The sequence below is a fragment of the Typopeltis vanoorti genome, chromosome 6 (genome assembly GCF_054136105.1).
Source record: "Typopeltis vanoorti isolate ZY-2024b chromosome 6, IOZ_Tvanoo_1.0, whole genome shotgun sequence".
Classification (NCBI taxonomy): Eukaryota; Metazoa; Arthropoda; class Arachnida; order Uropygi; family Thelyphonidae; genus Typopeltis; species Typopeltis vanoorti.
In genome coordinates this window covers 115816989-115829230 of record NC_143554.1, presented here as the reverse complement: position 1 = coordinate 115829230, position 12242 = coordinate 115816989, and the positions used below count along the sequence as shown (strand labels likewise).

General features: G+C 39.4%; 1 protein-coding gene across 5 annotated transcripts in view; it reads left to right on the top strand.

Moving 5' to 3' along the window:
• LOC150105840 (tumor protein p53-inducible protein 11-like) overlaps window positions 1–12242 on the top strand; it is a 223458-nt gene that overhangs the window by 198109 nt on the left and 13107 nt on the right. The window lies entirely within an intron of this gene.

The following is a 12242-nucleotide window of genomic DNA, read 5'->3' as shown; positions in this document are numbered from 1 at the left end:
TTGACTATTGAATTATTGGAATAGCGTTCTTTGACTCTTCAATACATTTCGTAAGAAGATTGATTAGTGTAATTGAGAGGCAATTTACGCGACAGATCAGGAAATTTCGTGTTTCCTGATATTGTGAATGTTAATTATCTGGTATTGATTGACTTCAAATGATTATAAAGTGTAAGTAATTGTAACTGTTAAGTCTAAGCTCTCCGTTATACAAATGTGGTGTATTTCTAATGCTAATCTTGTTATTTTAAAATCTGTGGACAATATTTGTGAACCAGAGCAACTGATAAGCATCTCCAAGGCCAACAATAACCGCAGCCAGCAACGGACGATTGTGGGTTCCAGCGGGTGGAATTCTGTACGTACTTGGTATGGAGAACTTAAATACAACACTTGAACAGAGATCAAACGCTTGACCTATTCAAGAAGCTATTGAAGAAGTTTTTGAGATCGAGTGGCCGGATTTCCTAAACCTGTATGCACAAACAAACGATCCTGAAGATGAAAAGGAGGATACAGTCTTCAGAAGGTGAAATACAGCCTCCAGAAGGTGAAAACACAACTGTCTCCCCACCTAAGGAGACCCCGGCAGAAGGATTCCCAGTAGGAACACGCCAGCAAAAGACTCAGGACTGAAGAATGACCACATGGAGGAGGACTCATCTGCACAAGACATCCCAAGAACAAAGAAAAGGTCCCCAGTAATTCTACGAGACAAACAAAAGTGGACCTCAGTCTCACTGAGCTTCAGTGAACAACATATCGCCCACACTTGGGCCAAAAATACAAATGAGGGAGTAAAAATCCAATCTACCACTGTTGCTGATTACAGACAGATGATCAAAATCATGGACAATTCTAAACTACAATATCACACCTTCGCTCTAAGTAGCGAAAGAAACCTAAAGGTGGTGCTTCGAGGGGTTGCCGAGGGCATCACAATCTGATGAGATCACTGTAGACCTTATCAACCAGGGCCTGATCCCAATCAAGGTAAGCAGGATGTACAGAGCAGACAAAAAAAAACAATGCCACTAGTGCTGGTCGAAATTACCAAACACCCAAAAACAGATTTATGAACTAATCACAGTCGGCAGTCTCAGGATAACCACAGAAACATTCAGAAAAAGAGCTTAAGCAGGGCAATGCCATAGATGCCAAAATTTTGGCCATTCCCAAAAGCTATGGAAAGCAGAATATAGGTGCCTAAAATGCGGTGAAAACCATCAAACCATCACCTGCACATGCCAAAAACCACACCGACCAGATATGCCAACTGTGGGGGGGCCTTATCCCGCCAATTATAAAGGTTGCAGCCATCATCCGAAAAATCGTGGGGCGGTAAGAACTACCTAGCCCCCCCCCCCCCCACACACACACACGCTCACAATGCCACTCGAAGCAACCAGGGTGATCATCCTCCAACACAAAGAAATCCAAACTCGATAACTTAGGAAAGAACCTAATCCCAAACCTATACGGTAACAGTGCGCTCAATGAATACAGCACCTAACGATCAATCAAGCCCCAACCTAGCAGCAATCTTGACTCTCTCGCTAGTCACTATGCTCCATGAATTCAGTAAAACCAGCCCATCACCATCTTCCACAAAGAGATTTCTGCAAGGAACCCACTCCATTCTGACAGTCCTCAGTCATGAATAAAAACAAAATCCAACCGAAGTCCCTCCTGATCGCCGCCTGGAATGCCAAAGGTCTTACCAACAAGATACTAGAAATACAAGAGGTTGCACACAGACGCAATCCCGACATAAATATTAATCAATGAAACACACCTCCGACCTGTAACTAATCCAAAACTAAGAGGATACGCCATGTATGTACCAAACGGACAGACTCGGTATCAGAAGGGGGGGGGGGGTTACCGACATCTACATCAAAACCTATCTAAAGCACAATGCCCTAACCAACCCACAAACCATCAACCTGGAGGTAACCGGCATACAGGTGCACACCAACAATGCTGGTAGACTCGATATACACAGCCTACAACTCACCAAGAAAATCCCTACTAATGTCAGATTTGGACGCCTCAGCTCCAGAGACTGCACCATCATAGCAGGAGACTTAAACGCCAAGCACACAGCTTCGTTCAGCACCACAGTCAACAAAAACGGTCACACACTAAACAACTATACAACACACAACTCAGTTGTGGTAGCAGGACCCACCGAACCCACTCATCACAGCCCTCATGACAGATCGGATGTACTAGACATTGTTATTTTCAAAAACATCAGTTATCGATATCAACTAAAGACGATCAACGAGCTATCGTCAGACCACAACCTCATCCTGCTTAAACTAAGCACTGAAGATCAACCCCTCCCCCTCCCCGGACTTCTTCATAGCATAGGACAAGTAATCCAAATTTCTCCAAGAACACATCGACCCAGAAATACAGAATAGGTGTCTGCGGATGATACTGGACGCCCCCCCCCCATGGTTTATTAGAAACACAAAAAAGAAGAGATAGATGGAGCTATGAATAACTTAACAAATCAGATCAACAAAGCGCTAGCAGCAGCAGTCATCCAAACTGCAATCACCCAGATGACCAGCCGGCTTCCAGAGGACATCATGTACCTAATCAGAACAAAAAACAAAGCCAGAACGAGATATCTAAGCAACATGAACAGCCAAATCAGAGAAGCACTACAAAACCACAGAAATCAGGAATGGAAAAATAAGCTAACAGCACTCAACCCTGAGGATCGTACAATCTGGAAATTCCTGCCTGAGAACCCTTCGTCTAAACGTAAGTCGCCTCCCCCCCCCCCCATGCAGGCCAAGCATCTATTGCACACACTGATATGGAAAAAACCGAAGGTCTCGTGGACAGTCTGGAAAAACAATGCAGCCCATCATATGCTAATATAAACATTAACCTCATCTACCAAGTTCATCAACAGGTTAAACGCACCTTAAAGCCGTCCATGGACAACTCAGAACGCATACCCCCCCCCCCACTACCCCAGCAGAAATAAAGAACATCATAAAGCCCTAGGTCCAGATGGCATCACCAACATTATAAATAAAGTTGGGGATGAATTATAAAGCTGCTTTCACGAAAGGCTATAGTGCATCTAGTCAACATAACAAACGGAATATTAAGCATACAGCACTTTCCCACAGCATGGAAAACCGCCGACGTCACACCCATAAAGAAGCCAGGCAATGATCCTCAGCTCCCCAAAATTATCGACCCAACAGTCTACATCAAACGTAGGAAAAGTAATCCTCTCAAGATTACAAGAAACAACAGATAAACTAGGAATCATACCAAATGAACAATTCGACTTCCTACTAGAGCACAGCACAGCTCAGCAAATCCACCGGCTAGTAGAATACGTTACAACAGGATATAATTGGAATCTGCACCCCGGCGTGGTATTCGTAGACGTCGCTAAGGTCTTTGACAAGATCTGGCATCAAGACCTTCTCTACAAACTTTACAGAAAGCCAACATGCCAAGAAATCAAATAAGGTTAATAAAAGCATACCCCCAGCGAAAGAACCATGCAGGTAAAAAATCAATGGAACAGTCTTAACCAGCTGCAAAATCCTAGCGAAAGAGTTCCGCAGGGCTCCCTACTGCTCCCTTCCCCCCTACTATTCACAATCTACATTGTAGACGTCCCACAAAACCCAAGGACAACCATCACAGCCTTATACGCAGACGAAACGGCAATACTAGCAAGATCTCTCCACCCCCACTTGGCAATCCGACGACTTCAAGACAGTATCACTACACTGGAGAAATGGTTCTCTGACTGGCGGATCCAAGTACTCAACCCGCTCAAAAAAAAAAAAAAAAAGCACACATATACTATTCTCAAGAAGGAAAGCCTCCATCAATGATGACATCTAGCTCTTCGGAGAAAAGCTTCCATGGCAGACAGAAACCAAATATCTTGGAGTACAACTCGACAAAAAAAAAACTCCGATTTAACAACCACATCAAACTCATAGGTGTAAAGACATCCAAAGCTATAGCTCAACTCTACCCTGAACAACCGACACAAATTAGGTACACGAACAAGCTACTACTATATCTGATGGTGATACGCCCTGTAATCACAATCCATCTCCCCAACATGGAGCCAAACCTCGAAATCAAACATTCTAAAACTGCAGTGAATACAGAATAAGTGTCTGCCGATGATACCGGACGTCCCATGGTTTATTAGAAACACCTAGATCCACCGAAAGACCAGAATCCCATACATCTTTCACTCCTTCATGACCTAAAATTGTAGTTGGCAACCTGCCAACTACAATGAATCCGTACACTGCAAACACAAAAGACCCAAGATAATCCTACTCCCAGCTGAACACAGCTAACTCCACAGCCCCCAAAGAGCGAGCGTGATGCTCACCTGCGTATAAGGCTGTGATTAGTACATCGACGGACGATGTATTAATTTTAAATCTTTTATTAATTAAATAAATATAGCTGAGATACTACTGATTTTGATGATGTTATTACCTAAATTTTTGACGTCGAAGTTATAAATTCTGTCTATCTGTCTCGTTTTTCACCAAATATTTTATTTCTAACCCAGCTCTCAGATCCATGAGTTAAAATTGGTTTGAACACTTGTATACAGCTAATTTAGTGTGTTTTTGACTAATTTCTCTCTTATTCCATATAAATTTACTCAACTGTATTCTCGTGATATCAGATTTTCTTGTTCTGTTGTCTATTTCCATATTTAATTTGCCATCTTCACTAAAAATGTGCCTAAATAGTGAAAATGTTTTACTTGATCTATAAGTCATCTATTAAGAATGCAGTTGAAGATTTCATAGTTTTGGTTAATTAAGTGCTGATTTTTATACGAAATTTATTACAACTGTGATTCAATTTAGTTAACGAATTCTTAGGATTTGCATTAGATTTGTTGAAAAGTACATTATCTTCATAAAGCAAAAAGCAGTTTCATATCTTCGATTCTGATCTCGAGTTTAATTTTACTTTCTTTTATAATGTCATTGATACAGATGATGAATAAGAGTGACGATCTTCGTGTACTTACTTCAACCAATTCTTATTGCTGACTTACAACTTATGTAACAGCGCTTGATCGCACGAAGAAACACTTGCTTTCGAATCTAGTCGAAATTTTTCTACCAGTTCCCAAATTAATCGATCTCTGGCACGGGCAAGCGGGTTTTTTCGTCCAGTAAACTAAAAAAAATCGACCATAGAACCCACATTATTTCAGACATTAAATATATTGTGTTAGGGACCACGAGATGGTGGCACTTGTTAAGCCGTCTCTCTTCACTGTGTGCTGCTTAATTAGTGATAGCCTTGGGCCAGCTATCTCTGATTGGCTGCCAGTGGAGATTGAACTACCCACTCAGTCTCCAAAAGTTAGATAGGGCTGAAACAGCCTCGCCTACTCCCTATACGGGAATAAAAAGGCGTTAGCCGATTTTGTTTTAAATCATCGTTCATCATATCCAATTATTTTTAATTACTCCTTTTTACCTTTCCAATCTTCAATAACCTCCAGAATATTTTGCTACCTTCATGCTATTTGTCTTCCAGATTCTAACCGGTCTTCCAACAACTTTTGTTTAGCTACTTTTATATGTAGCTTACCTTTCTTTTTCATTTTTTTTCTCTGTACTCTCAGGGCATCTGTTGCTTACATCACTACTAACAACAAATGCAAAAACAAATTCCCTACATGGAAAATAGATTTGCCAGAATAATAAAACTCACTTAATTACTCATTTGAGACATTGGATTAAGAAGATCAAAAAATTTGAATTTTTTTTTCTTCTGAATATATATATATATATATATATATATATATTGTTTTATGAAGAATTAAATGACTAGAACCGAGATTTAAGTAAAAAGGTTTTAATATAAACACACTACTAGTTTCGACCTGTAACAGCCTTCTTCAAGTGACATTATAAAAGAAAAAAAACACTAAACATTGAGAGTTAAAAAACTATGAACAACACAGACAGTCTTTATACATAATTAGCATGAAAACGTTGTAGTTGTATTTACAGCTGTTCTTTCGTTTGTTGCATTGTTGGGAGAGTGCGTGTTTGCTGCATCACGTGAACGCCAGTACATGATTACAGCTGAATGACTATCTGGGAGGTTGTAGCTTAAGTTGTTATTTAGATGAACAGGATTGAAGATGATTTCTCTCGATTCCACAATGTTTCTCTCTATTTCGTCACTGCAACGGAAGATGTTTGTAGATTTTTCCCAGCAGACTTTGTGACTTTGGTTATCATCATTAGGATTAGCCGAGAAAAGGATATGACTTGATAATGCACTCGCTCGCTGTCTCTTGTAAGTAATGTCTCTCATGTGTTCTTCCATACGCATTTCGACAGATTTGTCTGTCTGCCCGAAATAAGGAATATCGCAGTCACATAATATTTTATATACACCAGGGTATTTGAGTTGATGATGACAAGGTTTTGGGTGGCTAATTAAGGAACGGATCTTTGGACGTGGAGTGAACAAGGTTCTGATATTGTATTTTCTTAGAACTTTTGCTAATTTGTGTGAAATAGTACTTATGTAAGGAATAGATATATTGCCTTTGAATCTATTTGTTTCTTCTGAGTGATGCCTAGGAGGATTAAGAAGGAATTTGTCAATGATTCCTTCTTAATCAAGGAATTAAGAAGGAATCATTGATAACCAAAGTCACAAAGTCTGCTGGGAAAAATCTACTAACATCTTCCGTTGCAGTGACGAAATAGAGAGAAAAATTGTGGAATCGAGAGAAATCATCTTCAATCCTGTTCATCTAAATAACAACTTAAGCTACAACCTCCCAGATAGTCATTCAGCTGTAATCATGTACTGGCGTTCACGTGACGCAGCAAACACGCACTCTCCCAACAATGCAACAAACGAAAGAACAGCTTTAAATACAACTACAACGTTTTCATGCTAATTATGTATAAAGACTGTCTGTGTTGTTCATAGTCTTTTAACCCTCAATGTTTAGTGTTTTTTTTTCTTTTATAATGTCACCTGAAGAAGGCTGTTACAGGCCGAAACTAGTAGTGTGTTTATATTAAAACCTTTTTACTTAAATCTCGGTTCTAGTCATTTAATTCTTCATAAAACTATGTATGTTAACCCGAGTCAATGATCATTCTGTCATATATATATATGACAGAGTCAATGATCATTCTGTCATATATATATATGACAGAGTCAATGATCATTCTGTCATATATATGGCAAAAAATTCCAATGTGTCGCTACAAGGTAAGGACAAGAATATTTCAGAACTGAGTCAGAGCATTTTTAGTTTTAAAAAAATACAACTTTTTCCAAAAAATATAAGTGAAAAGACATTCAATCACTTTCCACGTTTGAAAAAAAAAAAAGCGACTTCAGGATGTGATATTCTTCCTACAGCCATCAGTAACTATCGAGCAAAATTAAACAACCTCTTTGACGATTTTGAAGAACGATTTAATAGCCTTACAAGTATCAAAACCATCTATCGCATTTCTATTAAATCCATTTGAAATTGATGTAATTAACAACGGTTTCCCGCTTTTAAAAAGTTTTACTTCCTGGAACGGCATCAGGAGAAATGGAGTTATGCAAGAGTTAATAGAAATGCAAGAAGACGAAGGTCTTAAAATGATACAAAAATCAGTAAATTCAATCAATGAATTTTGGAAATGTGTACCTACCATAAAGTACAGCCATTTAAAAAATGCAGCAAATTGTTTATTATCAATTTTTTGATCGACGTATGATGTTGAATCACTGTACTCAGTGATGAAATTTGTAAAATCCAAGTATCGTTCTCAATTAACAAACCAACATTTGAAAGGATTAATAAGAAGTTCAATTACTAATTACAAATCAAATTATCAAAAACTAGTTGCTAACTTAGAAACCCATAAACCTTCTACTAGTAAAGAGTAAATAAAAAATATGTAATAATAAATATAATGTTTCAAAAACTTTTTTTTCCTTATAAATGATATTGTATTTATATGTGTACATATATGACTGACATAGACTTCGGGATGTCGTTCTTAACAATTTCTGGTAGTTAACTAGGGCTCTTGCTGCAAACACTCGGGTCACCCCTGGCACATACCATTTCATGACATGCGAACAATTGGTATAACAAACGAGAACTTCAAAAATGTGTGCACAGCATTGAAATCAATCGCTGCTACAAGAGAAGTCCTTATAAGGACTGGCTTAAAGGGGCGAAGCAAGAATGCTTTTCATCTTCCCCGTTATCTGTAGAGGACAGTGTAGGGATAAGGTGTTATTGAGCTATTAAAGCTCTGATCATGGCAGGAGGGTAACAGCAATAGCGGAGCCTCAGTTAGAACTTCATTGGCTGCAGCATTGCCATCCGTTACCCTCCAAGGGTATTGGATTGAATGAATCAATCTCAATCACCGCATCTCACGGTCGATTGATTCTATCCTCCGCTACAAGAGTTCTTATAAGAACTGGGCGATGGACTGAGTCCTTGACTCTTTATCCCGTCATCTGAATGAAGAAAATCTGTGTGGATGGGGTGTTATTGAGCTAAAGAGCTCTAATCATGACTGGGTAACGGCAATAGCCGAGCCTCAGTTAAAACTTCATTGGCTACAGCATTGCCATTTGTTACCCGGGAAGTCCTAAAAAGGACTAATAATCTTCCTCTCCGTGTATCTTCCTCCGCTACAAGAGAATTGTCTTTTAATAGTATTACAATATAATACGTAGAAACTAATAATAGGTGTATTATAGAATGTAATGAAATATTAAAATAAATTTATATTTTGTAGGTTTAAAAAGAAATAATAAATAACATATTAGATACAATATTATTGTATACAAAATATTAATTAAATTTTAATTAAGAAGGTTTTCTAAACAGTAAGCGAGAACTATTGCTGTTGTCATTTGTTTCAGAATCTAAAAAAAAAAAAAAAAAAAAATCCAGACGAAAACATATTTTATTTTTGTCTCCCACCAACGAAAGGTTGCATACCTAGAGTATATCAGTATAATTGAGCAGCCTTGGTTTTCTTTTCATTTTTTAAGATTGTTTTACTTATTATTTGGTGAATCTTTATTATTTTTTTTATATAGTCCAGAATCTCTGCCCAAGTTCGAAGTTGGATCCTTGACCAAATTTAGAACTTTTACAGGACATTTCAAACCTCAAATAAACAAGGTGGTAGTGGTGTCTCACTCAGAGCGATGAACGTCATCTCACGCCTAAAGGCAATCACAGACATCATAGTTAATGTAAATTAAAACTAGTACTCTTTTAAAATCGGCATTTTTAATTTTACTAATTAAATAATTTAATTACATACATACATACATCTTCAAGGCCCACCTTTCCTAATTGGGTTGTGGGAGGAAACAGCTGCAAGAGGAACTTCCAATGGTCACGATCCTCTGCCACCAAGCTCAGGTGTTCTGGTGGGATTCCCAAACGTGTCCACCCAAGGTTTTGGATATAATCTATCCAGCGAGTCCTTGGCCTTCCACGTGGCCTCTCACCCTCTGGCTTGGCAAAGAGGGCCTGCTGAGGGAGCCTCTCTTGTAGCATTCTGACCAGGTATCCGTACCAACGTAACTGTGATCTCTCAACACAGAGAAGCAGCGGTTGCGTATTGAGCGTCACCCGAATTGCAGAGTTTCTGCCCCTTTCGAGTCTTGTCAGCCCCGCAACCCCTCGAAGGAACCTCATTTCACCCGCTTGGATTCGTGTCCGCATTCTTTTGCTCATTACCCAACTCTCATGACCATAGGTGAGGATGGGGGACATAGACTGTATTGAAGACAGCCAGCTTTGCCTTCTGGCTTAACTCCCGCTTCAATACTACCGAACGGCCAAGTTCCCACAATATTGAGTTTACTAAGCCAATTCGAGTATCTAGCTCTACGTCCCATTTTCTTTCATCCGTGAATATGGACCCAAGGTATTTAAACTTTTCCACCTGCCTCATAATTACATAATAATTTAAAATGATATTTGTTTAAATACACTGCTTGGATAGATGAGTCTCCGTAGCTCAGTCAGCATACACGAATCCCTTTGGTCGGAAAGACCTGGACTCGATTCACGTCGGTGACGTGAGAAACCTTTATCTGGTCTCTTTCGACTAAAGGTGAGTTAGTCCGTCTCGTACGGAGGCAGGGGGGGAGGTTCATCGTGAAACTCGGGTTTTTCGTCCTCCCCCAGAACAGGTAAACCGGCCCCATGAACACACATGGATTTCAGTCATAAATGCGTTCCAGCCCTATGCCGGTCACGAGCCAGGATAAAATTGGGGAGTTGGAGGAAAGCAGTGGTGAACTACCCTGTAAAAATTTCACCGGAATACTTTGTGGGCAATGTCTACAAAGTCACCTAGGGTCGGAAACGACTGAAAGGAAAGATCAGATAAGAGTTTACATAGAAGTCAACGGACACTACAGTGCGAGGAAGATATAGCAATGGCGCTCACCTTAATAAGATGTAGGACCTCCTTTCGCTGCGATGATTGCAGCAATCCTAGGGCATACTTTCCATAAGCGTACGATAGTGATCAATGGGAATTTTGGATCATTCTTCTTGTAGGCATGTAATGAGGTGCTGGACTGTTGTGGGGCGAACGTCCCTTGACCTCATCCGACGATCCAGTTCATCCTGCAGATGTTCAATAGGGTTAAGATCAGGGTTCTAAGATGGAGGTCAGTCACGTGTGGTGATGTTCGTGTACACAAACCAAGCAGTTGCAGCAGCATCCTTATGATGGTGCACTGTCTTGCTGAGAGAGAGAGACAATGATCATTTACGTAGAAACGCAATAAAGTAGGAAGCACCGCATTGTCCAGAATGTTCGAATACATCTCGGAGTTCCATGTTTGTGGCACCACAAACAAAGGTCCGAGGCTAAACCTGGAAAAAACAGGACTATACCATCACATCACCACCTCCGAATTTCATAGTTGGAGTTACGCACTCTGGTAAGAGACGTTCACCGGGCATCAGCCACATCCGCACCAGTCCATCTGCTCGGTAGAGGGTGTGACGTATTTGTCACTTCACGAAACAGCTTTCCAAGCTTCCACGGCTCACTGTACACGTTCTTTGCGCCACGGAAGACGACGCTGCATGTTAGGGTAATGTGGGACTTGCATATTGCGGACCTACCCTAGAAATGCATGTTTTGAGCCACGGTTCTGAATGTTTTTTGGGGAGATTCGTGTTCTAGTCGATGCTCGGTAGACGAAGCAGTTTTTACATATTATTCTTCATAGCATCCTATGATCACGTTCGGTGAGTGTGTGGTGGGTCGATGACCGTGGATAGCACTCGCAGCTGACTCTCTGCGCTTCCATCTCAATATAGTATCACTGACTGTTGACCTGGGATGGCTCAATTTGTCAACAATTTACCGAACCGATAGGACTGCAATAATTTGAAAGAGGCCTATCACAAGGCCTCTTTCAAATCGCATCGATTCCCTTCTCGGAGCCATTTCAAGCACGCGACTCTTACATGGCACGATGTGTCTTGCTCACTGGGCGACCATTGACTTCTTTCCAAGCAGTGTATATAACTTTAAATATAAGTAATGTTTTTCTACTTACAATTTATATCTTCGTCTTTTCATTAACGCGTGAATCCCATTTACTTTCAAATATATTATCATTCGTGTTTAAGCCTATTTCCATGATAATGGAAATAGGCTTAAACTAGAATTAGTAAATATCTAAATAAAAAAAGTAAATTAAAAAAATAGAATTAGTAAATATCTACTAATTCTGTGTATTCATGTGTGAACATGTTTGCCCGTTTCAGAAAAAAAAAAAAAAAAAGGCCCAATATTGTTCCACCCATCAGAGACGGTTTGCAAACCTCTGATGATGTATCACAACATGATGTAATATCAATAAAAATACCACAGTATCTTTTCATAATGGAATATAGTAAAGAACATAATTTGTTACTCTTAATTTTATAGAAAACAATTTTTTTAAAAAATTAAATTAATGAATAACATTAATATAATTATTTGTAAAAGAAATACACATATCACAATAAATTTTATTTGTACATAAAAGTTACAATTATCTTTGTTCATTGAAGAACGAAGATAGATTGACTATAATATAACAGACACTTGAAAGTAAATATTATCCCCCCCCCCCCGCCGAGGAAATCTATTGTTTGTTTCTAAGCTCGTGATTCATCACGT